Raw genomic sequence first — 23,577 nt, forward strand, 5'->3', positions numbered from 1 at the left:
CCTCCCTACAGCAGCTACAGTTTCTGGTTATGCAAAACATTAAAGTTGTTCTAATAAACACCTTTGCAATTGTTTCCACCACCCTATGTATTTCCTACTGTCATGCTGGCTGCTGGAGGTAGGGAGCTGTTGACACCTGTAATAAATGGTGCCCTTTGCAATGACGTGGCATAATGTGTGAAAGACAAAATGTATTTGATCACTCTGTCACAGCGCAACATATAATTCAGTATAAGAGCAACTACTGATAAACCATCAGAAATTCCAAGGGTACCTAAGACAACAGAAAATTATTCTCATAACCAAACAAGGGTGAAGATGTAAGTGTGCACATGATTGATAGTGATTTATACATACAGAATGTTCCCCACTGATTTGGGATCCCAGCTTCAACTAGACATGGCATGGTGAAGTAAAGGTAGCACAGCAGTCTCAGCTTGAAGATTTCTTATAATTTGTCACTTTGGCCCAAGCACTTAGCCATGATAAAGTTGTTTCTATCTATATCTGTATATCTATATCTATATCTATATCTATATCTATATCTATATCTATATCTATATCTATATCTATATCTATATCTATATACATCTATCTATATCATCTATATCTGTATATCATAATCTATATCTATATCATAATCTAGCTATATCTATATCTAATTACTTTGCATAATATTGAAAAAACCAAAAAGCAAGTTTAAAATGCCATAAATGTATTAAGATTATCATCAAAGTATAAAGTAGTGTCTTTCAATCATTTGCCTTTATCACTAGTGCTTAGTGGGGTAGCAGCTAGGAACCTGTTTACAGCACTACTTCAGTGTAAATATTTAATTCTTACTAAACATGGTTTCTGAATGTGCACAATGAAAATCATAATGAGAACACTCCTAGGAGAATAATACATTACAACCCTCTCCTGTGATTATTCTTCTGCTTAAAATATAAAATTGTCCTTTGCAGGTAAGCCAGGTTCATTCTCATAGGCTTTCATGACAGCTTTTTAAATTCTCTTGCCTCTAGCCTAGTAGTTAGTTTTCCCAAAACACCACAGTTTTAGCAGAAAGGATTTAACACTCATTGAAGTTCATTTCTTGTAGAATAGCTCAATGCTATGTGTTACAATCTGCATCTACTTAGGGCCAAGTGAAAAATTTTCAGTTTAAGTTTTTTTGACAGCAAATACAAAAAGGTGATTTCTTTTTCAGATTTAGGATAAATCTTGCAGTCAAAATGAGAGATAAAATCCTGAAACTATGCTTCTTGTCTGGGACATAGGAATCTTCAGGAAGGAAGGTACAACAAAGGAAGGTAATGTAATGATTGAAAAAATATATTATTATTTAAAAAATTAAAAACCTGCTCATGTTTTGTTACTCATGCAATAGCTGCAAAAAGAATAAGATACCAGGCAATAACAATATGCCCAATGCTCTAGCCAATTATTGAGGATATCAGGATGTGAAATGTGAGGAATGGCAGGTTTTTTTAGCTTATATTAAGCGAATACCAGCTGTGGAGATACATGGTTCCATTTCAAATAAAAAAAATCCCAGATCTGGTTTGTGTGCTGGAGTTCTACCCTGTTTGTCTAGGTTTTTTTCCTTATTGGTTCAGTTTTTGAAATAAAAATTAGTATATTTTTCCCACAGACCTTTCTCCAAATACAGACATTCACAGTAGCCCAGTGATTCTTTAGACTGCTGCTTGGGAACAAATTCTCTAACACCTTAAAACAAAATTTATTTATTAACAAGCACAATAGTTTACCTTCTCTAAGTCCTAAAATCATCATTCAATACCTAAAGATGGAAATGTAACAGTCTCTCCTCTTGAACAGAGCCAGTTAGTTGGGAAGAATTTGAAAAATATATCCCTCAAAGGCAAAACTGTGTGTAGGAACTGTGACTTCCACCTTGATGGTCCATACAAGGGTTGCCACAAAAGCAGGGATAAACCAGGTTGATGTGGGAAGCATGGAGCCCACTATAACTTACTAGCCTGCAGGAGAAACAAATCCAAGTGTTTTCAATCTTACAAAGTCAACAGGTCACTCTATTTTTCTGCTGAGCACATGCACAGGCTGGCAAAGTTCCCTACTCGCCCAATCTTTCTTGATTTTTTTCCACACAGCCCATAATTCTATATTAGTCTTCTATAAACATTTCATGGTAGGTACAGGCACTTATTGTTTATAGCTAGTGATTCTTCAATGCTTTGTGCATATATGAATTCCTCTTGCTTTTTAAATTTTGAAAGGGTAACTAATCCTGACAGAAATATTGCTGCAATAAAAAATCTCAGGAGATTGTATTTATGAGCACATGAGTTTCAAGTTTTTGGTGGATTCATCAAGAAAATTTTTGCAAGAACTGTAAGAAACAAGGAGATAGGATTATATTTTAATTTTTCTTTAGGAAGCATAAGCAGCATAGGCTACTTTTTTGGAAAGTGCCACTGGTTTATGCATCATTGCAGTTAATAACTTATTTTAGGTATTAAATCTGTCACATTCCTTTGGGTTAGAATAGAATTGAAGAATTTACAGCCAGAGACCCAAATCTGACCTAGCAATTTGAAAGCATAACAGAGATATGAATCCAATTTTTCTCTATCCAAACACTGACACACATACCTTGCATCAGAGAAACATCTGAACAAGTAATATTTAATATCAGACTGAAATAATTACAAAAATGAGAGCATGAGGATTATTAAACATTCATTTGCTGAAGAGACTTCACTCCCAAAAAGACATCACCAACAGCTGATAATGTTAAAAATTTCTTCAAAAGACAATAAATATTGTCTTCTCTTATTTCCCACATTCCATGCACTCACATTTAAAATAAAAAGCTTTCTTTTTTGACTTTTTGTAAAAAAAACCCTAATACACTCATCTTTGCAGATATCTTTGTGACAGCAGCATTATCAACGCTACACTAGTAAGATCCAAAGGATTACTCACCAATTTGGTTTGGGGTTTTTTAATATAATGGGATTGTGTGAGGAGAAAGGGTGAAAATACAACTTTGAAAATCTCATTTTACAGTGTTTTTTCAAAAAAGTACAGAGCATATTGTCCTCTGCTGGTTTATACTGAATTTTACAGTTGCAGCAATGACTATAAAACCCCGATGTCAGAACACCAGCTCAGAGATGGAAGATTTTTGTATTACCAAGTAAAGGTAAAATTTGATGTGCGTGAAGTGGCACTGAAGCAGGGAAATAACCTACCAAACACTTATGGTCACTGGGGACATTATGCTTGAGCAAGAAGGAGGACAAGGAATTAGAGGAGTCTGACAAAGGCGTACATGTGTGGGTCAGGAAGGCCTTTGAAGGCATGGAGTCTCTTTCCAACTTTTTGCCAGGTAACATTTTCACTTCAATAAGGTGGAAACATTCTTGTAAAAAACTGAAAAAACACAGGGTCAGGCCCTCACCTCTTCCCAAACAGCAGCAAGAGATAGGGCTGTGGCAGTAGCAGGGAACATCTCCTCCCACTGCATACTTGCTGGGTAGGTCCCAGCGTTATCTCATCCCCCAGGTCATCCATGCCATCCATCAGCCCTTATCTCCCTGTGGGCCCAGCACTGCCTCGCGCCCCTGCTGATGCTGATGCCACCGAGTACCTTATCAGCAGTGCCATTTGGGGCAGGGAGAAGGAGAACTGGGAGCTGCTCCCTCTTGTCCCATCCCTGTGTCCAGAGCTGGCTAAAATATCAGTGCACACGTATAGGACAAAGTCCCCCTGAAAAGGGACAGAAGCTGTGGACATTGACATGTTTCAGTCACGTTTAGTTTCCATTTTTTGAGGCTCACGTGGGCATATCTAATCTCTCAGGACATCTGCACATTTTCCTCAGCAGCCAAAATTTTGCAGGCTAGTATGTCACCTCATGTCAGAACAGGGATGTTAAAAGCACTGAGGATGATGCCTGCCTTCTCATTGTCTTCATGGGCTGATATAATGGTATCTTATTATAATAGCTTCACTGTGGCACTGAGGATGGAGTAATTTGCTCTTCAGGCATTCACACTGCTCAACAGAGAGAAAAAATGGAAACTTCCTTATATTGCTCAAACAGCAAGAAAAACCCAGGAAGGGACTTTGCTTTTCAGATTTCAGATTCAACTCTGTGACTGTCTGCTTAAGTCAGGAATGACAAGTATGGTTTAAATCCTTAGAGGGGCAGCTCTTAGATTATATGAAATCAGGAAGATGGTTTGGTAACTAAATACATTTTTTTGATTTCCAGACAAAGGAAAGGGAAAGGGCAGGACAGCCAAAACAAAAGTCAGGGGTATTACAAAACAGTGTAAAGTGGCAAAGGAATGCTTTTACTCCCTGTGGCTGGCAGCAAGGTATTTCAGCTGCCAGGTATGATTGCAAGGGATGCTGAGTGTTGGATCTCAAATGGGCGCATGCAGCATAAAAAGCACTTGGTTTCCAATAGATCAGACTTTACATACGTACAGTGGAAAAAGGTCAGGTAGCATTTTACATTTTGAGAGTTCCGGTGAAATTTCATAAGTAAAATATGTACATATCAATAAGGTCCTTAAAAGTGTACACTAATTTTGCCAAATTGTAATATGTAGTGTAATATAATAAAATATGATATGATATAGTCTAGTATAGTATAGTCTAATATAGTATAGTATAATATAGTATAGTATAATATAGTATAATATAGTATAATATGGTATAATATGGTATAATTAGTATAATATAATATAATATAATATAATATAATATAATATAATATAATTAATATAATATAACATAACAATGTTAGTAATATAAGTAATAACATTGTAATAATTTATAATTTACTTTTATTTTCAGTATAGAAACTAATTCTTTTCATAGACTCCTCTATGGGATTCTTGATTTGGTCAGTATGGGAAGCTGAAACCACTGAAATCACAGCTTCCTGGAGCACAGGTGCTGAAAAAAGCATTTTTGAGGTCAAAAGATGATACTAGCATTGGAGATACCCAGGGAATTAAATCACAGTGATGAGACTTTCCCAAAGGAAAGGCGTTTAGTATTTTCCAGTGCTAGTTCATCAAGTTTATTAGCAGGTTGTTGCACTAGGAAATGCCAATGCTGTAAGAGGGGATTTGAGAGGTCCCCGACTCCACAGGTAAGAACAGTACATTTTCTGCATTTCACAAACTGGTAGCACTGGATGCTGCTGGCTTGCTCTCCTGTCTATTTATTTGCCACTCGCAGGACATACAGGCTTGTGTTTACCTACCTTAATCTCCTCAGTGGATTGTGGTGCCTGTATCTTGGCTACACCAGCTGCCAGTCACTCTGTGCCAAAGTGGTCCAGCCCACATGCTTCTCTCTGTAGCACAGCTATTCACCATCTGGTGCTGGAGAGTGTGTGGAAGATTGGCCAGTGCCAATGCAGGGACCAGAGGCAAGGTGTTTTGGCCACATCTAAGTCTGAATTTTCTTGTTTAAAAGGATTGGATGTTTATCCAGAATGACGCATTCTTTGCTGCAGGTAAAGCAAAGATCCTCTGATGTAAACCATAATCTAAATGTTAAACACTAAAAATAAGTAAAATAATAATAATTTATCTTGTCATTTAATTGAGTCTAATTATTGCTATAAGTATCTCACATGCCATTAAAAACTACTTTCAAAATCCCTGTGTTTTCCCAATAGGATTCATAGCCCCCAGCTGATTTTTTAAGGTACTGGTTTAGAATATTTCTTTGAAGATATTAAATTCTCTTTCTCATTTTTCTATTTAATAACCCATTGTCCAGTAAAATAATAAAATTTAATTTGCAAATGAGGGCTTTGTGTTGTAACTTTCTTCCATTTAAGAAACTGAATTTCTGAGTGCTGCATATATATTTAATTTTTAATAAATAAACAGGAAAACTCAGTAAAGTAAAAAAATGAGAAAAAAAATTAAGATTTTGTCAGAGGACAATATTATTTAGTAATACTAGGGCATTTACACAACACAATGCCAGAAAACACAGATTTTGAGAATAAAATCCACTATAGAGTAAAATTGTTCAAAAGTTATTTTTCTAAGAAGAAGACAGGAAGTGGTTGAAAGCAACATAATATTAGCAATTTGAAAGTGATAGTTTTTGACCCTAACACATTGTTTTATTCTGTACAGGCAAAGGAATACTTTATGATGACAATATGAAGCAGTTTTCTGCAGCACTTCAGTGTTTCAGTGCTGAAATTTCCTACAAGAACTCAAATGCAGAGAGGACCTGTAGACTTTTGACTCTTGACTAGCGGGGATTTGTGTGGGATTAGACTGGTCCAAGATAGAAGCACAGAAAGTACCTAGAAAGTAACTACCTAGTACAGAAATTATCTAGACACAAATTACCCACACAAATTGTAAGAGGACAATGCTTGGCTGATGCAACAGCTGCATTATTGCAATGAATTTTTTTGAAAACAGCCCACTGAAGAATTCTTGAGGAAATCTCTTGGCTAAGAACAGAGGAATGTTAATACTTTTCTCCTTTTGCTGACACAATGCTTATGAAAAGCTGTTATACCAGTCCCCAAAAGGAACATGTGTACAGCCTGCACCTTATTAGAAGTTATGTGTTTCCCCAAACTGGCACGGATAGTGAGAACCTATAACAGTAAATTCATTTATGAAAACATTTAAGAGCAAGAGACAGGAAGAACAGGGAGTGTCACTGCCAGTCTGCCAGGGGTGGGCTTGAGTGAGAAGCCCAGAGATTTAGAAGATGAATATTTTCAAAGTGAGTTAAGAAAAGGCTGATGACAATCCGATATACTTTTATTTGTGGATTTATTGATAGCATACTACTAATGGGGAAAAAAAGTAAAAATAACTCCTAACTCCATTGTATGCAGTTTAGGTTGATCTGTATCTAATCACTAGGATATTTATTGACTTTCCTTTTTGGTCTCACGCTTGAATTATACTCTTGCACCTCTTTTTCCGAAATTGTGAGCAACAGGTACTCTAGATTGAAGGGATCTCTCTGTATTTCACTTTTCTTTACAAATATCTATTAAATGTATTGCTAGGATTACTTCTGTTGCATTTACACAGAGTCTATGATCAGAGGCTGCTACTTCCACAGATACAAGAAAGGTTTTTGGACTTTTGAGCCAGTTCCATACATGCCCTTCAATCTGTAAATAGAATGGAGATAGGTTTTGTAGAAGAAAACACTGAAAGACAGCCAGATGGCAAAGAGGTCTCAGTTCTGACTTTTCCACCATTTAGGGTAATGGACTCAGAATAAGGATATAAGCTTTTAGAGGGCAACTTATCTTCTCTGCCTGTCAATGCTGTATGCTGAAGACTGCACTGCTTAACAAAATTTATTGTCTACATAGATGTATATTACTAAATAATGTTTTTTATGTAGCACTATATACAAGATTTTCCACAAAATAAAGAGAAATTAATAGATGCAACTAAAATCTCAAGCTGCAATTTGCCTTTTGATATTGAAGCCTGGCCAGATCTTCAAAATAAGCCTGTGCAAAAGTTAACCTCATACTGGTTATTAATAATTTGTTATAAGAGAGTTATAACACTGGTAAGAATGAAATGATGTCAGAAACAGGTAGGAAGTAGGAAATAGTAAAATAGAGGCACTATAAAATTCCTGTATGGTGGGTTTTTGTTTGTTCTTGATGTTGTTTTGTGTTTGTTAGGGCTCTTCCTTTTTGTTTCATTCGTTGACTGGTTGGGGTTTGTATTTTCAGGATTAAAAGTAAGTTACATTTTGTTATGATTTTGAGAATATTGCCTAAGAATGTTTTTTCTCTACTTATTGGATAAGTTTCTTCTCAAAAGAATATTGAAACAAGAAACATGCAAATAATAAAAAATAAAAGTTCTATGGGAGCTATTAAAAAATAAAAAAACAATTAAAGCTGGTCATTGAGCCACTATATTTGTCTGACTGAACTAACTAGATAGAATTATAAAAAGTTTGATGCTTCTACTCAGACATTTACCAGAATCATTGCTGTAAGAAGTGCAAATAGTGTTTTAAGCAGAGACTTCTTGTGAGGAATTCTTAAAAATTAAAACCACGTCAGCCCAGTTTCTATTCTGCAAATCTGAGGTTTCTTCTGGGGGTGAAACATGTAATCTTCCTGTATAGATTTTGCTGTGCTCATTTTACCTCTGCAGGTCTTGCAACTACCTGGCTCACACCCAGGGGCAGCCAGCACTGCTCTGCATGACTGCTTTGTGGCTGCACTCCAGAGCTCTGGCCTCTTGGGAAAAGAGAAGGGAACAGGGAGTAACCCCTTGTTGTACTGGGAAATGTGGGACAGCAATGATGGCTAAAGGGTTTAACACTGTGCCAGTGGAGAGCATTGACCTCTGGGCTGTGACAAGTTCTGCAAGGATGGAATAGAAATGAAATGCTAACCCAGCATCAGAAGGCACTGTCTCCTTGAGCAGAAGGGGTTGGACTGGCACTTGAGAAGTGCCAGGTAAGAGTCACTGACCACCAGGAGACCGGTTGGTATGTAGGAGCACAGATAAAATAAGGGGATAATCCTGATTTATTGCTAGATTTCCCACTAATGACAGTACAAAATCCCCCAGAAAAAGATTGGCAATGAATAGAAAGGAGGCTCAAAATGACTTATTCTAGAAGGATGACAAGATGAGGAGGGAAGTCAACTGCACAATTGCTTTCTTGAGAAATGCCCCTCTGACAGACAGACTGTTCTTGGGCCCCAAGGCACTCTCTTTTCAGAAAAGATGCTACCATATATGACAGGAACTTTAAAGCAAAGTGAAACAGTACTGTATTCTCCAAACCTAATTTTTTATGAAAAAACCCTCAGTCATAAAAGCACAGAACAGAAGGTGAAAAAGAAGAAGAGAAAGAAGGATGATAAGGAAAATTAAAACTACCATGGATAGTAGCAAAAGTCTTGCAGAAAAACACCGATGAAAGTGACAGATACAGTTAATTGAAGAATTTGAGTGTGACTGAAGAGAAGTTTCTGAAATGTTTTTATACTGCTGCAAGAAGCTTGCATAACATACTGCAAGAACAGCAATTACCAGTTCAATAGGCAAAGTAACAGAAATAAGAGAAATGGTCTGGACTAGTAGTCAAGCTCGAAGTACTTAAAGGTGTGCTTACCTTGGGGAAGAAATAAAAAAAATCATTATAAGGGCTAGATAAGACAATGGCCTATAAAGTTTTAGATATTATGCTCTCAGATTTATGCCCTCCATGGCATCATTTCTTACAATTTCTTAGAGCTTTAGGATTGTTTATGAAAATTAAAGCCAAAGTAAAAAACATTGTTCTGTAAGTACAGCTAGGTATAAATACCTTCAGAGTGAGACCAGCTGTCTAAGGACAGTGTTGATGCAATGAAAAATAAAAATGACCAGGCAAAAAATAAACAGAGACTGGAATTCAGAGGAACATTTCTGTCAGAGCTGAGAACTCTGGAAGAAAAGGTTCAGATGTGTAATGGGGGTAAGCAAATCCTGCTTTGACCAATAATATGAAATCCTATGTAGCCTTTAACAGTATTCAATACACAACTTGCCACATTCTTATGCAAAGTTTGGGTGTGTTTTTTAAATAAATTATTTAGGTTTTTTAACATATTTCAGGTACTAACATTGAAACTACTGCAACATAGAAAGTGGCAGAAGCATCAAACAGCTGATACAGCCAAATCACTTGTCTTCAGAGAAACTCACAGAAAGAGACAGACAAACTGTAATGTTTCCCTACCAAAAAAAAAAAAAAAAAAAAAGTCACCTACTAAAGAGTGATTTGAGAAAGGGACAAAGCTAATACCACAGGCAGGTAGCAATAGAAGAAAAACCTGCTGTGAAGTATTTCATTTTTGTGATTCTTTAACAATTTACAGAAGAAAAGTCACATAATAGAAGTTTGGCTCTCTTTTGGGAGTCATAAATCAAATACAACTCTAATCAAAGGACAGAAGAAAAAAGACTTAGCAGATATTTAATTCTTATTTATGCTTACTTTCAGAAATTATGACTTGAATGTAAATTTGGAAGGTGGCAGAAATGCAATAATTGAAACTCTTATATGTTCTCCTGCTGCATCCTGCCTGCTAAGCACTTCCAAAGCCTGAATTGGCTGATTTAATTTACACCTTTCTACCCAGTGATTAGAGAAAGGCTTGAAAAGGTCTTCAGAAAAAAGAAATGGTGAGCTATCCCTAGGATTTGTTACTATAGACTTTTCATTTGTGATCAATACTCTGTAGCTGTCTGGGTCTCCTCCACAGAGAACCTGCACTTCAGCCAGGGGAACTGCCAGAGAGACAGTTTCATGCAGGCACACAGATGGTTCATTTTCTTCATGCTGGGTGAAGAAATTTTTGAAGTGTAAGGAAAAATTAGAAAAAAGTAGTGTTTCTAGATGAACTGTTAGTACAAAATACAATATTAACCACCAATTTCTATCAAATATTATTTAAACTTAAATAACAAATCTGTCAATTTTATTTATATCCATTGTCAGAAATGGATATCAGACATGGATATCCAGACCCAGGAGCAATAAATATACTGAGAAAATTACAAGCTTTGCAGGGATAAACTGTGAAAACCCAACTGGATTACCCTTGATTTATCTCTAAATTTATTTTGAATCCTGTAGATTGTACAGATAACTGGGCTGTAAATTGCTTCCAGGAATTCCCTTATGCTTTTTACAAACAACAGAGAAAGACAGGGCTGGGGAAGGAACTGAAGCCTGAGGGATCTGCTTTGCCTCCCTGACCTCAAGACGTATACTCAGCACTGCCCCAGACTGAAAATAAAGCTATCTCTGGATCAGCTGCCAGCTGAAAGCTTGCTGAACAGACTTCCATTTCTATCCCCACCCAACCCAACTCACCCTTTACAGCAGGAGAGCTGTCAGATGCAATGTATCTGCTGGAGTGAGCCTGATGAAAATTACCTTTTTTCTCTGCAAAGCTAGACATTACTCATGGCAGAATGGTGGCAGGTCCTGCCCCTTTGTACAAGCACTAGGAGGGCATGGGAAGTGTATAGGACAGGGAACTAGGAATGTACAATTATTTTTCTTCTGATGCTACAGAGCAGTGCTCTTTGTTTAAAAGGGGTAAGCCCTGCATGTGTCCTTACCTATTACTACTCATCCCTTGGTGGCTGTAGCAAGACACAAGGAAAATTTCCTTTCTAAAACAGGCACATTTGCTTAAGCTCCTTCTCACCTAAGAAATATATTGTCATGCTCATATTTTATAAAGGTCCACTCCTAGACAAAGATGACACCTCTGATAGATCTGGCAACTCACTTCAGCTGGGTTGTGCTGAAAAAATCCTTTTGCAGTTTTACTTGAAGGTCTCCTCCTAGTGTTCCTAGGTCTATTCTGGTCAGTATCTTTGCAATTCCCTCAAGGCAAGTGAACAAATGTGAAAAAAAGAGAACCTGGCTTTGGGGTGATTATATTTGCTGGTGATTTTATCTGGCAGTCAGTGGGACCAAAGTGGCACTGTGCCACCTGTAGTCAAGAAAGAAGATAGAGCAGCCCAAGATAAGTCTCATTTTAAAATGCAGAATAAGCCAGCATCTTCTGTGTTCAGCAACAAAGGTACAATATACAGATGAATGTCAGCTTTGCCACCATTCCCTGCAATTAAGTGTGTCTTGCCCACTCCTGTAAATTCAGAATATGTTGTGCAGTCACCAGTTCTTCCCTCTTTTCTCAGCTCTTATGATACTGTACTTATTCCAGTTCATGCACCCATGTTGTAGAATACTTGGAGGTTAATGCCATGAAGAAACTGCTGTGTGACATCTTTTATCTGAGGCCACATTTTACTTCTGAACTCACAGATGGTGAGTACCATGGTCAGGTTTAGAAAACAGTTTATATTGGTTTAATTTATATTTTGCAATGACACTGTTACCATACCCCAAAAGTTGAAATTTTTGCAGAGTGAGACATGGGAAGAATAAGATTTGCAGCATATAGGGAACATTGCTACACAGTATATTTTTACTTCACATGGAAATATCTATGTTATTTTGGAATAGAGAATAATTATGCTTCTTCACACAACCACAGGCACTGTTATGAACTGTTGTACCCCCAGAGAGTACAAAATGTGCCCTTTTTGATGGCCACTGAACTGATCCCATGCCATTGATTCAGAACTCAATAACAATGCAGTGACAGCAACCATTACAACTTTGAGGAGATTTCCTTCAGCTCATACTTGGGAATGACATAAATTCCTTCAGATGATCCAGATTCAGATAAACAGCATAAGCACAGGCAGGCAAAGTAATGCAATGCAGGAATTTATGCTGGTTAGCATAAAATCTTGGTACTGACTACTGAAGAGATTACCCTGCACATATGAGTTTACTGAAAGATTATATGAACATCTGAATAAATAACCTATCGCAATCCCATTCCAGCCTCTCACAGGTAAAGTCCCTGCTTTTTGCACACTGCAGAAGTATGCAATAAAGTTTAATCATACTAATGGGTGGTACCAGAATATATGCCCTGCAGTGCACAGAATGGACCATTTCAGCAACTATAAATAGAAGAGACAACTTTGCCTGGAAAAGCAGCTGGCTCATTTTTGTCTTTAATGACAATTTGTTTTGCCTTTTCTTTGTTCACACAGAAGCTAAGGCCATTCTGAGAGGGCAGGTTTCATTCCTTATAGGATGTGTGGCCTGAATATGAAACAGCTGTTAAGATCTGACTGGTTTATGTCCTTAGGGTATCTTCAGTATACTAAAACAGTCCCTTTTAAAAACAAACAAAAACCCAATTAAACAACCAAAGATATATCATCATTGAAGCAATGCAGAACAGACAGCTTCCTTCAGAATTTCTTGCCCTTTTCCTTTCTCTTATAAAGTCTCTTCAAATAAACCCTTTCCTATCCTACTGCCTGAAGAGAAAAGGCAGAAATTAATAGCTAAAAAATTAATAACAGAAAATCTTCACTACTCAGTCAAAATGATAGGGACTCAGATTGCACATACAGAACATGTATGATAATGTTTGTTACTGTGGACATGAATGAAGGACAAAAAATTCCTAATATTTTTAATTTTACTGGTTATGTCACAGGGAAAAGTTTTGGGACTCGTGCATCAATATTCACTGCAGTTTTACAGAGAGGGCAGAACAAAAAAACAAAGAAGAACATAGATTTCAGCTCTTTTGTTGACTTGGACCTCTGATTGTTGGTTTCTTCACTTCCATATGCATCTCTACTGCAGATACTACTATTGCTAATTGCTTGAAGAAAAGTAGCACCAAATTCTTACATATGCAATAAACATGTACAAATCAAGCCTGATATATAAATCTCTAAGACTCAAAAGACTAATTTTTGTAGTTGAATATTTCCCCATTTTGGTGCTAATTTTCAAAACATACCACAATTTAATTATATCCATTTGTTATTTTCTACAATCATCAGAAAATTTAGTTTTGAAACTTCTGTATCATGTGTGTCCCACATGCACATAAAATAATACATTCTTATGTACACACCAAAGCAGAGAAGGTAACTTCTCTGGAATGTTTTAATTTTTAGTACACTAAAAACAAAGAAACCCCACAAAAACCAAAAAACCCTATCCAGCCAACCAACCAACAAAAATACTGGCAGAACACAATAGGGAGGTTTTCTAAATCAGTGTGTGTGAATCGAAGCATCTTTAATGTTAATCTCAGTCTTTCTCAAATTTGGAGATCCATTCTCTAATAATTTTCTTCCTATTTATAAAATGACAACTCTTCTCCTTGAAGTAGTCCAGGTTATCTGTTGACTTCAAACGGCCTTCATATGTCACATAATCATAGAAGAACTGAGGTTAGAAGGGACCTCCATCTGGTCCAGCTTGCCTGTTCAAGCAGGGTCACTCAGAGCCAATTACCTAGGTTTGGTATATCTTCAAGAATGAAGACTCAGCCACCTCCTTAGGAAACCTGCACCAGCACTTGGTCATCCCCAGCAGGAAGTTTTCTTACTGTCAGAGGAAATCTCCTCTGTTTCAATTTGTGCCTATAGCCACTGGCTCTGTCACTGTGCACCCCCAGAAAGTGCCTGGCTCCATCATCTTTTCATCCTCCCTTCAAATTTTTATGTGCATTAATAAAACTCCCCTGAGCTGCCTTCCTTTCTCCAGGCTGAACAGTTCCAGGTCTCTCACCCCTTCCTCATAGGAGAGGTGAGCCACTCTTCAGTGCATTCTTCAATCAAGGCTTTCAACAAGAAGCTCAAGCCTTTCAGACTGATCATGGAAGAAGCAAATGGTTCTGTTTGGACAAGTATGGAAGACCAAAAGAGGTTCATACTGGGCAGGTGTTTACTGTGTTGGGAACCAAACTAGACTACCTAAATAACTCTGAAAGCTTCGTGCATGCTGGCATTATATCTGATGTCCAAATGATGGAATTTACTATGGCTAAACATGATGGAGGAATCAGCTAATTTCCAAAGTATTAATGATCAGTTCTCAATGAAGAGATCTTTTCTTCCTAAAATCAGGGACAAAACTAATAGGATACTAAGAAGCTAGGCTTTCTAAATGACAGTTTTATTTTGGGGACATAAACATCAATTAGTTAACAAGAGAGCGGACAAAAGGGTGGGCCATGGTGCAAGAATGATGTTACCCTGGTGTGTAGCATTGTTAGCTCTGGTAACTGCACAGGAATGAAGAATGAATTATTGTTTATTTACATTTGTTTTCTGCTTGAGAGACAGCCCAAGAAGTAAAATAAAATGAGAGCCTACTCAAATACCTGCTATATTTCCCCTTAAATTGAATTTCTCATTTTATCAGGAAGCAATACTTGCACTGATGTTAGACAGGCAGCTAAAAGGTCAGCAAGTTCCCTTGGTTGCCTTTTGTCAAGGGTTTTTGACTTGTCTGTGAATAAAGATCTCCCAGGAGGAAGGCAGACCTGGATTTCCTGTCATCTTGAAGACAGCAATGAATTTGAAAATGTTACAAAAAGCATAAGGGACTTGAAGCACACCTTCAAATGCACTGCTGATGCCAATAGCTTCCCATGTAAACATGCACACAGAGTTGTTTTGGATTTGTTCTGTCAACTTTTTGTTGTGAAACAAATTGTTATACTGCTGCTTACCTTGAATACTGAATGAATCTGATGGTTTTCCATTACTGCACTAAGACTAATCGGGACTACAATCTCTTTGGGTTAGATGCGGTTCTGGTACACTCCAAACAGAGGTGGCTTAACACTTTTCTTTTTCTGTCATGCGCTCCTGTGACTTACACGGGTGTCTCAGCCCATCCTGCTTGCTTACACCTCTTGATACCCTGAAAGTGCTAAGGGTTGAGAAAGTCTTAACAGGTATCTGGGCAGAAAGAAAAAGCTTTCTTACTCATGAGGAGCATTAATCATTACAGAGAATGCATAGGTTTCTCTCCAATGGTCAGAGCTGGAGCTACCAGTTTACCAGTTTTTTATTGTCTATGGGCACAGAATTCCTGTTCTTGTAGTGTTTGTAGGGGACAGTTTCTTAGAATAAACTTCAGTTGTTAAAGACTCTATTACTATTTTTTGTTCACTTAGCTTAGTTAATGAAACACAGTAATGTCTGTAAACAATGTGTTTTAACTGCATGCATACTGCATATGGGAAAAAAAGACTCAATAGGGTGAATGACCCTGTATTTTTATGTCCAGAGACCCATCTTGTTTTCCAGTGTTATATCATGCACCTAATAGTGTAGAAAACTATTTACTTAGTTCAGAAATTCTGTCTGATAAATTTACAAGAAATGAAAGCCCTCTGTAATCAGAAAGAGACTACAGTGTTCCCAGGATGCTCAGGAAGTTGCTGCATAATGACTTCTGGTAAAACTTTGACTCTGTACTCGTCTAACTACTTACAGATACATTCTTACTGAAAACAAATTAGATCTTTAAGGTAATTGCTGTCTTCCTGATTTACTGATATATTGATTATAAGTTGCTATGAAAATAAAAACAAGCAGAAAATAGAGGGTTGTCCACTAGTACAAATTATTAACTTCTTGTATATTTGAGAATCCCTTTTAAGTCTTTTCCCTTTGGAAAACTGTGTTTCAGGATAGATTCACAGGAAAAATAAGCTACTCTTTTTGCATAGTATGGAAGATTTATAGAAGAAAGAAAACTCTAATTTAGACAGGAATTGCAAAAATTTATCTTAGCTGAGAATCTAATTATTAACATTATAAAAGCTGTTCAATATAGTAAAGAACTTGTTTTCTTTAACATTACTGTTCATTTTGAGTGACTTATAAAGTTGCTTGTGACATTTCTAGGCAAGTCTAGCACAAAGAAATGCTGGGACCATGGCAGAATGGGAAAAATTAAGAAATAGAAAGGTTTGCCACTTACTTTCATCTGTTTTATAAACACATAGGTGCATATAGAAATGCATATTAAAGGAAATGCTTTTCAAAAAAAAAGCTTTAATGGATTTTCAAAAACTCTAGATCAAGGATTCACAAGGTACTTCCATAATTTTTTGTATTAAGATTACTTTTAAAGGGGAAAGTCTCAGACTTCTGGAATCCATGTTCCAGAAAGTCTTCTTCTATCTCATAGATTGCATAATTGCATATAATGTAAGATTATTCTACTACTGATAGCTATATTATGTTGATATTTACCTACAGATGTTTACATGGTTCTTGTCTACAATTAAGACTTTTTTGTATCTGGAACTTACTTTGCAGTCAGATACAGTTCTAAATGTACAAAGAGGTTGATAAAAAAAGAAATAGAGCAGCGGATATTCAAACCATGTAATTTTAGCTCCTCCAGCTTTCTGATTATTTTCTAAAGTTAAATGTTACTTTAAAGGATGTTCACTTAATGCTCTTTGATTTGTATTGTTTGATAAGATACATAGGACTCTAATTCATTGAAATGATGTTGCACAGTTATTTTTTGGTTCTAAACAAAATGCAAAGCTCAACACATGTTAATGGGGCTCCCATAAGAGAAAAAACCAAGCAAAACTATGTAAAAGCCACATAAGTAATTTGGTCTAATTAAATGAGACCTAACATTTTTATTTCCCTGATGGATGCATTAACTGAATCAATAGGAATGTAAACACACTAAGGACAGAAGACTACAAATCCAATCACAAAGTCTTTTCTTTTCTTTTAAATATTGTAATGAACAACTACAGAACAGATCACCAGGTAGCACTTTCAATTAAAAATCCCAAAGATGTATTTCATGTAGATCAACAATGAAAGCAAATAGTAAATAAATATCTATTTACAAGTACAAGAGAAGGATCCCTGCCTGGTCCTGCTGGCCATACTGTTGCTGATAGAGGCCAGGATGCCTTCTTGGTCAACTAGGCATAGGAGGCTCACGTTCAGCTGCTGTAAACTCCCAGGTGCTTTTATTGTGGGCAGCTTTACAGACACTCTGTTCCAGCCTGTGGAGCTGTCTGGGATTGCTGTAACTGAAGTGTAGAACCCGAGAGACAATGCAACAAGAAGCCCTCACTTACCCATCCACTGTCAGCCACTGTGAAAGCAAACACAGGCTGGGATGAGAGGATGTTCTCCCTGTCTATTTCACATGACAGTTTTGGCTGTCCACAGGTAAAACTGACACTCACCCACCTTCCACCCACCTCAGCTTCCCTGGGCTGGGTACCTACACCTTGAAAAGAAGGAGCACAACATTTAAATAGTTTTATAGCTGCTTCCAGTGACCTAAAATTGTGTCCAGTCATCAGTCTGGAGACCTCAAATGAAAAACTAAGGCATGGCAACTTCCTTCAACAAAGGAAGACTACTACATGTTTTCTTGGAGGCAGAACAAAACCGTAATCTTAGCCAGCACTTATATCAGCTGTGTCTACATGGACAACATGAAATAAGATCCTAAAAATCATCCTGGCTCTTTTGTAAACAAATAAACTATAAGATTTTATCCATTGTATAATTTTATCTGCTCAGGTGGTAGATTTATTGCAGTAATATGAAACATGACTTTAAGAAATTGTGATTGCTTGTAATCAAGCCAGTCTTGATTGTATCAACATTTTGCCGTAAGGCAAAAATGTGACTCTGAAAAATATCCTGATCTTGTGCAATCTGGAACTTACATAGAAGAGATGTTATCAGAATGTATCCAAACATTAGCTACAATTCAAAGAAAAAAAACCAAAAAATAAAATAAAGAGAGGGAGAGGAAGGGAGAGGAGTGGGAGAGAGTAAGAGAACTGTATGACAACACTAAACTGTGTTTATCTTCTTCAAGGCATGGACTCTGGACCATTGCCTGGCTTATAGGCTTAAACAATATTACCCAACATGAGATTGTTATTTTCTACTGTGACTGAAAAATATAGTACATAAGCAAGTTTCCACTGGCCTGCTCTCCCCCTGCTTCAGGTCTTCTTGTGTGAAAACAATCTAATTAATATATTAACTAAAAAAATATTTACAGCCACCTTCAGATAGATTCCTTTGTATCAAACATCTCTGTAATTCCACTCACTTCAGTATACAGATTCAGTTTCATTTACTGTAAGGTAATTCTGAAACTTTCTTCTTAGATTAGAACAAAGGTTAAAAAGGGAGCCTAATAGAGTATCTATTGTTAGAAAAGTTCAACAGGCCCATAGAAAAGTATCAAATTTAAAAATGTATGAAATCCTGGTAGACAAATGAAATATATAATGTTAAAAATATCCAGACTACACAATATGAAAGAAAAAGAATGATCAATGTATTTGTAAAACATTTTTTTTAAATAATCTCTTTATCTAGAAACTATCCAATGGCTTAATATATCTGGTAAGCATCATATTTTAATCAATTTCCGTTTCTCTGGTGCTACTTAGACATCAAGAATGGGTAAACTAGCTTTTAACCCATGCTAATATTTTTATTTCATTTCTAAAATTTGATATTATGCAAATGTAAGGAACTTAGAAAAAGCAAAAGGTGAACTTGGGCAAAATGTTGGAGGGAACCATGTTTACTAGAACCATGGAACCATGGTACCAGATCTTTGAATTCTTTATGTACAAATTCCAAACACAACAACTTTGGTCACTGTGGGTGTCTAGCTAAGTCTGAGCACAAACCCATTGTAATGGTTTGCAAAAGGCAATAAAATTACTCCAGTGAAAGTACCTGCATATACTGTAGAGCACTCATACAAAGCTGCCAAGACTTCACTATTACTTGGTAGAATTCTTAGTCCGTTGGAAGGTATTTACTTGCTCTGAATTATTAATTTGTGGTGCCTGCTTTAAACACGTAATTAATATTACCTAAATATTTATTACAGACAGTTTAATGGAGGATTAAGGTGGACTTCAAGAAGATGGCCAGACTGTTCTCTCTGGTGCCCAGTGACAGCACAAGAGTCAACAGGAACAAACTGGAATAAAGTTTCATGTGAATATGAGATTAAACTTCTTTAACTGTGAGAGTAGGAAAGCACTGGAGCAGGCTGTGAGGAGAGGTGGTGAAGTGTCCTTCTCTGGAGATTTTCAGAAGCCATTGGGACACAATCCTGTGCAACCTGCACTAGGTGAACCTCCTTCAGCAAAAGGAATTGGACAATATGATCTCTAGAGCTACCTTCCATTGAAACCATCATGTGATTCTGTGAAATTAGAAGATGCACATTGCAGTTTTTGAGCAATTTTTGAACATTCCCCAAGGTAGCAACTGTGGAAATTTTTCTGACTGGTTTGTGTAGTCCCTTGCTCACAGCCTTCTACTCTGGCATGCTTAGAGCCTATTTGCTCTCTAGGGAGTTATTTGATCATGTTTTTTCTTAGTACTTATTTGTATTCTGCTCACGATGCTGCTGCCAGTGGATTGCAAACATCACTACCTTCAGCAGGCAACAAACTGGGGAGGTTCATGAAAATGTGTTCATGTTTATAGTCAGAGAGACAGTATTCCCTGGGCTTTCTTCTGAGCTTAGCCTTTGTCTTTTGAATCAATGAATGAATACACCTTTCCCTTACTTGCAAGGAAAAACAAGATGTCTTAGTCTTTTGTCAACTGCTTCTGACACCTCCAGATTTCCTCTTGACATGTTTGGAGTAGCAAGGTCCTCATAGTAACCTGTGAGAACACATTGCTTGTTTGCAATTCACAGGCTTGATGTGATGCAGGTACCAAAGCAAGGAATCATTCATGCCTGCTCTCGAAAGAGTGAACCACAGGTATGGGCTGAATGCTAATTTCTGTCTGCTCTCCTGTAGGTTGTACTGGGCTTCAACCATGAAATGTGCTGTGTGTGTGTTGTCAGACCATGGTAGATGTTGGCTGGTATGTGACCATCCTCAGTGGCAGGCAGTGTGGGCAGCTGCATGGCACCAGTGTGTCCCACCACTCTAGCTCAGTGCGACCTCTTTGTAACAGCCACAGGAGCCCTGGACATTAGCAGAGTGGTGACAGCTGCATGTGGCAATCCCTCTGTGTGCTTTTTGCTTTGGGAGTCACTCACAGGTGTTGTGAGTAATTAAGTTCCAAGCAGGAAACTTGGAACTACAGAGCTGTTCACCCAATGCCCCCCAGAGTGATGGAAAAAGGTAAAACTCATGGGTTGAGATAAAGACAGTGTAATAGGACAGAAGAGGAAAGGGATAATTGCAATAATTACAAAACAAAATAAAATCAATAAAATCATAGAATCACAGAATATTTTGAGTTAGGAGGGTCCCACAAGAATCATCTAAGTCCAATTCTTAGCCCTACACAGGAGAGTCATGAACATCACACTATGGGTTGAGAGCATTGTCCAGAAACACTTCTTGAGCTCTGTCAGGCTGGTGCTGTGCCCACGTCCCTGGAGAGCCTGATCCAATGCCCAGCCACCTTCTGGGTGAAGAACCTTTTCCTGATACCCAACATAAACTTCTCCTGACTCAGATTCAGGTCATTCTCTTGGCTCCTGTCACTGTTATCACAAAGAAGAGATCAGTGCCTGACCCTCCTCTTCCCCTTAACAAGGGAGTGGTGACTGCAGTGGGCTCTTCCCTCAGTCTCCACTTCTCCAGGCTGAACAGACCAAGTCACCTCAGCTACTCCTTGAATGGCTTCTCCCTCTAAGCTCTTCACCATCTTCTACACAATTATTTTCATGCACAAAACAAGTTAGAAAAAAGACTGAAACTTTTTTGGATTGCATTCAATTGTTGACTCAGACAATTAAATAATTTTTTGCTATTTTCTAGAAGTGGAGGTAGGATTATCCACTCAAACGGGAGTGACAGGATCAATTTTTCTTTCTTGCTGCTCATGAGAATAACAAAAGTCCAAATCACTGTCTTGTGCAGGAACTTGAAATGTTTGGCATCTCCTGTTTTCTAAATTTGTAGATCTTTCTTTCTGTCATTGTTTCCCATGGCACCATCTCCAATTTGCTCTTGACTTATTCTTTGATCATTTATTCCCCTTCCATCTTCTCTTTTCCAATATCACTGTGTGGAAGGCAAAAGGCTCTGTAGAAACCTTAGTGCAATCCTAGTCCTTTTTCCTCTCACGTGGAAGGCAGGCTGGTTGTGCAAACAGGGCAGTCATGCAGAAATATTTACATGGAATTAATGGTGCAAATAATGTTATCAAATGCAAAGAGAGATAAGAATAGAAATCAAATGCATACAGATTGCATAAGCAAACTGGAAAACTTGGCTAGGTGTCATATCAAGAGTATAAATAAAAATAAGGTGGTATAAGTAAAAAAAGCACAAACATTAAAAGGAAATAAGATCAGCAAAGGTGCATTAGAATTTTGAAAAAAGTAATAAAATTCAAATAAAGTAAAAAATTAGTAACTGTGTCTAGTCAGGGGTAATTCTTATAGTGCAAATACTCTGTACTGTTGAGAAAGCACAGGTGACAACATTCATGGCACTGTAAAAGGGAGATAAAATTTAAGAAATATACCAAAGGGTGAAAATCATAACAACTTGTGTCAACACTTGAAATAGTGACCACACTGCACATGACAATAGCCCCTGAAATTGCTTTAGTGGAAAACTACTGCTCCATAAGAGCAGAGAGGTCTGAGGGCAAGGTACAAGGGCTGGAGAGTGGCAAGCAGGTTGTGGCTGGAAGGCGGCTTCTAAAGACTCCACAGGAGACAGAGTCTCAAAGGACCTCTTGCTCAGGCAACTCTGGCTACTGGGATGTGACAAGGGGTGGGAGATGTGAAGCTGTCCCTGCTATGCAGAGAGCAGGAAAGTACTGGAGCTAAGTGAAAGCCTAAATGAAAAATCAGCTAACCTCAATAGCCATCTGGAGGATACACTCCTCAACAGAGGAGGCATCTGCTGGTAGAGATAGAAGGAGGAGACTTGGCTAGGTGTCATATTGCTGGCATGATCCATCTCTTCAATACAACACCCTGGAGATGCTGGGAGAATTTTTGGCTAGTATCAAAACACCGCTTTGCTCTGCAGTGCTCTCCCGTGTCAGCCACTTTTTGTTTACCCCTTCCTTCCAGCCATTTTCTCCAACAGACCAGGAGAACTTCTCTTACCCACCTCTGCTGAAGCACTTGCTTTGCTGAATTCTAGTTTCCACCCCAGCTCTGACCTGGGCACTTCTTGGCCTTCCCTCTTCCTCTGCTGCTGGACTGCAACACACTGTTGTGAAGTATTTTTTTTTGTTCCAACCTCTGTACATTCAAATCCTCAGTCACACAGAAATCAATTCTATTTTGTCATTAAATAGAATCACATGAGCTATTTACATGCAGCTTCTGAGTCTGGAAATATTCTGCCAGGTCATGACAGAGTGTTTTCTCTCTGCCTTCAAATGCTGTTAAGAAGCAGAGATAAATACTGGGTAAATTCACACAAGTGGTGACTCTAGAAGTGAGGAAATTCTGTCATCCAGGCTTGGAGGGGGGAAAATCTGTGTACTTGTGCATCTTTGATGCCATGGTAAGGAAGCCACAAAACTCTGGCTAAATATTAGGAAGCCTGTCCTTACTTGCTCTTCTTCCCTTTCTTTCCTGTCCAAGAACAGACTGGCAATATTGTGTACTGTATTTTTTCTGTACTTTAATCCTAATTGCAGCTAGGATTTTAAAAATGCAGAAAAACGTAGCTACTTGGAAATAACCAAGTATTTTTATTTCTAAGGAAAAAGAGAAGTTCTTTTTTGTTGGAAGGAAAAGTGAAGATTTAAGTCTTTACTCCATATGCTTGTCAAGACTTTGTATCCAGCCATTAGATTTAGTTCTTTGTAACACTAGTTACTCATCTCAGTTTATTCAGTTTTATGACTACTATAATTTAGCCTAACAAGATACAAAACACAGATGGAATATCTTGCCTAAACAAAGTATATTAATATTTGTACTATGTTACAAAAAGTCCTTCTAATATAAATGCCTTGCTATTTCCACTCTGCTGTGTTTGATTTTTCAGTGTTAAACTGTTTCTATGATTCATTAATACCATGTCCAAAATATATTCCAGCTAAAATATTTAGGCACACTTTCATGATATATATATATAAATTTATATAGCCATGT

At 37.5% G+C, this 23,577-nt stretch overlaps 1 long non-coding RNA gene across 3 annotated transcripts in view; it reads left to right on the forward strand.

Moving 5' to 3' along the window:
- LOC110479152 (uncharacterized) overlaps positions 1 to 23,577 on the forward strand; it is a 72,545-nt gene that overhangs the window by 16,537 nt on the left and 32,431 nt on the right. For all 3 annotated transcript variants that reach the window (XR_002466874.2, XR_002466872.2, XR_002466873.2), the window contains one exon: positions 1,211 to 1,313. This is a non-coding gene — a long non-coding RNA (uncharacterized LOC110479152). The remainder of the gene's footprint in view (positions 1 to 1,210; positions 1,314 to 23,577) is intronic.

This window comes from Lonchura striata, chromosome Z (assembly GCF_046129695.1).
Source record: "Lonchura striata isolate bLonStr1 chromosome Z, bLonStr1.mat, whole genome shotgun sequence".
NCBI lineage: Eukaryota > Metazoa > Chordata > Aves > Passeriformes > Estrildidae > Lonchura > Lonchura striata.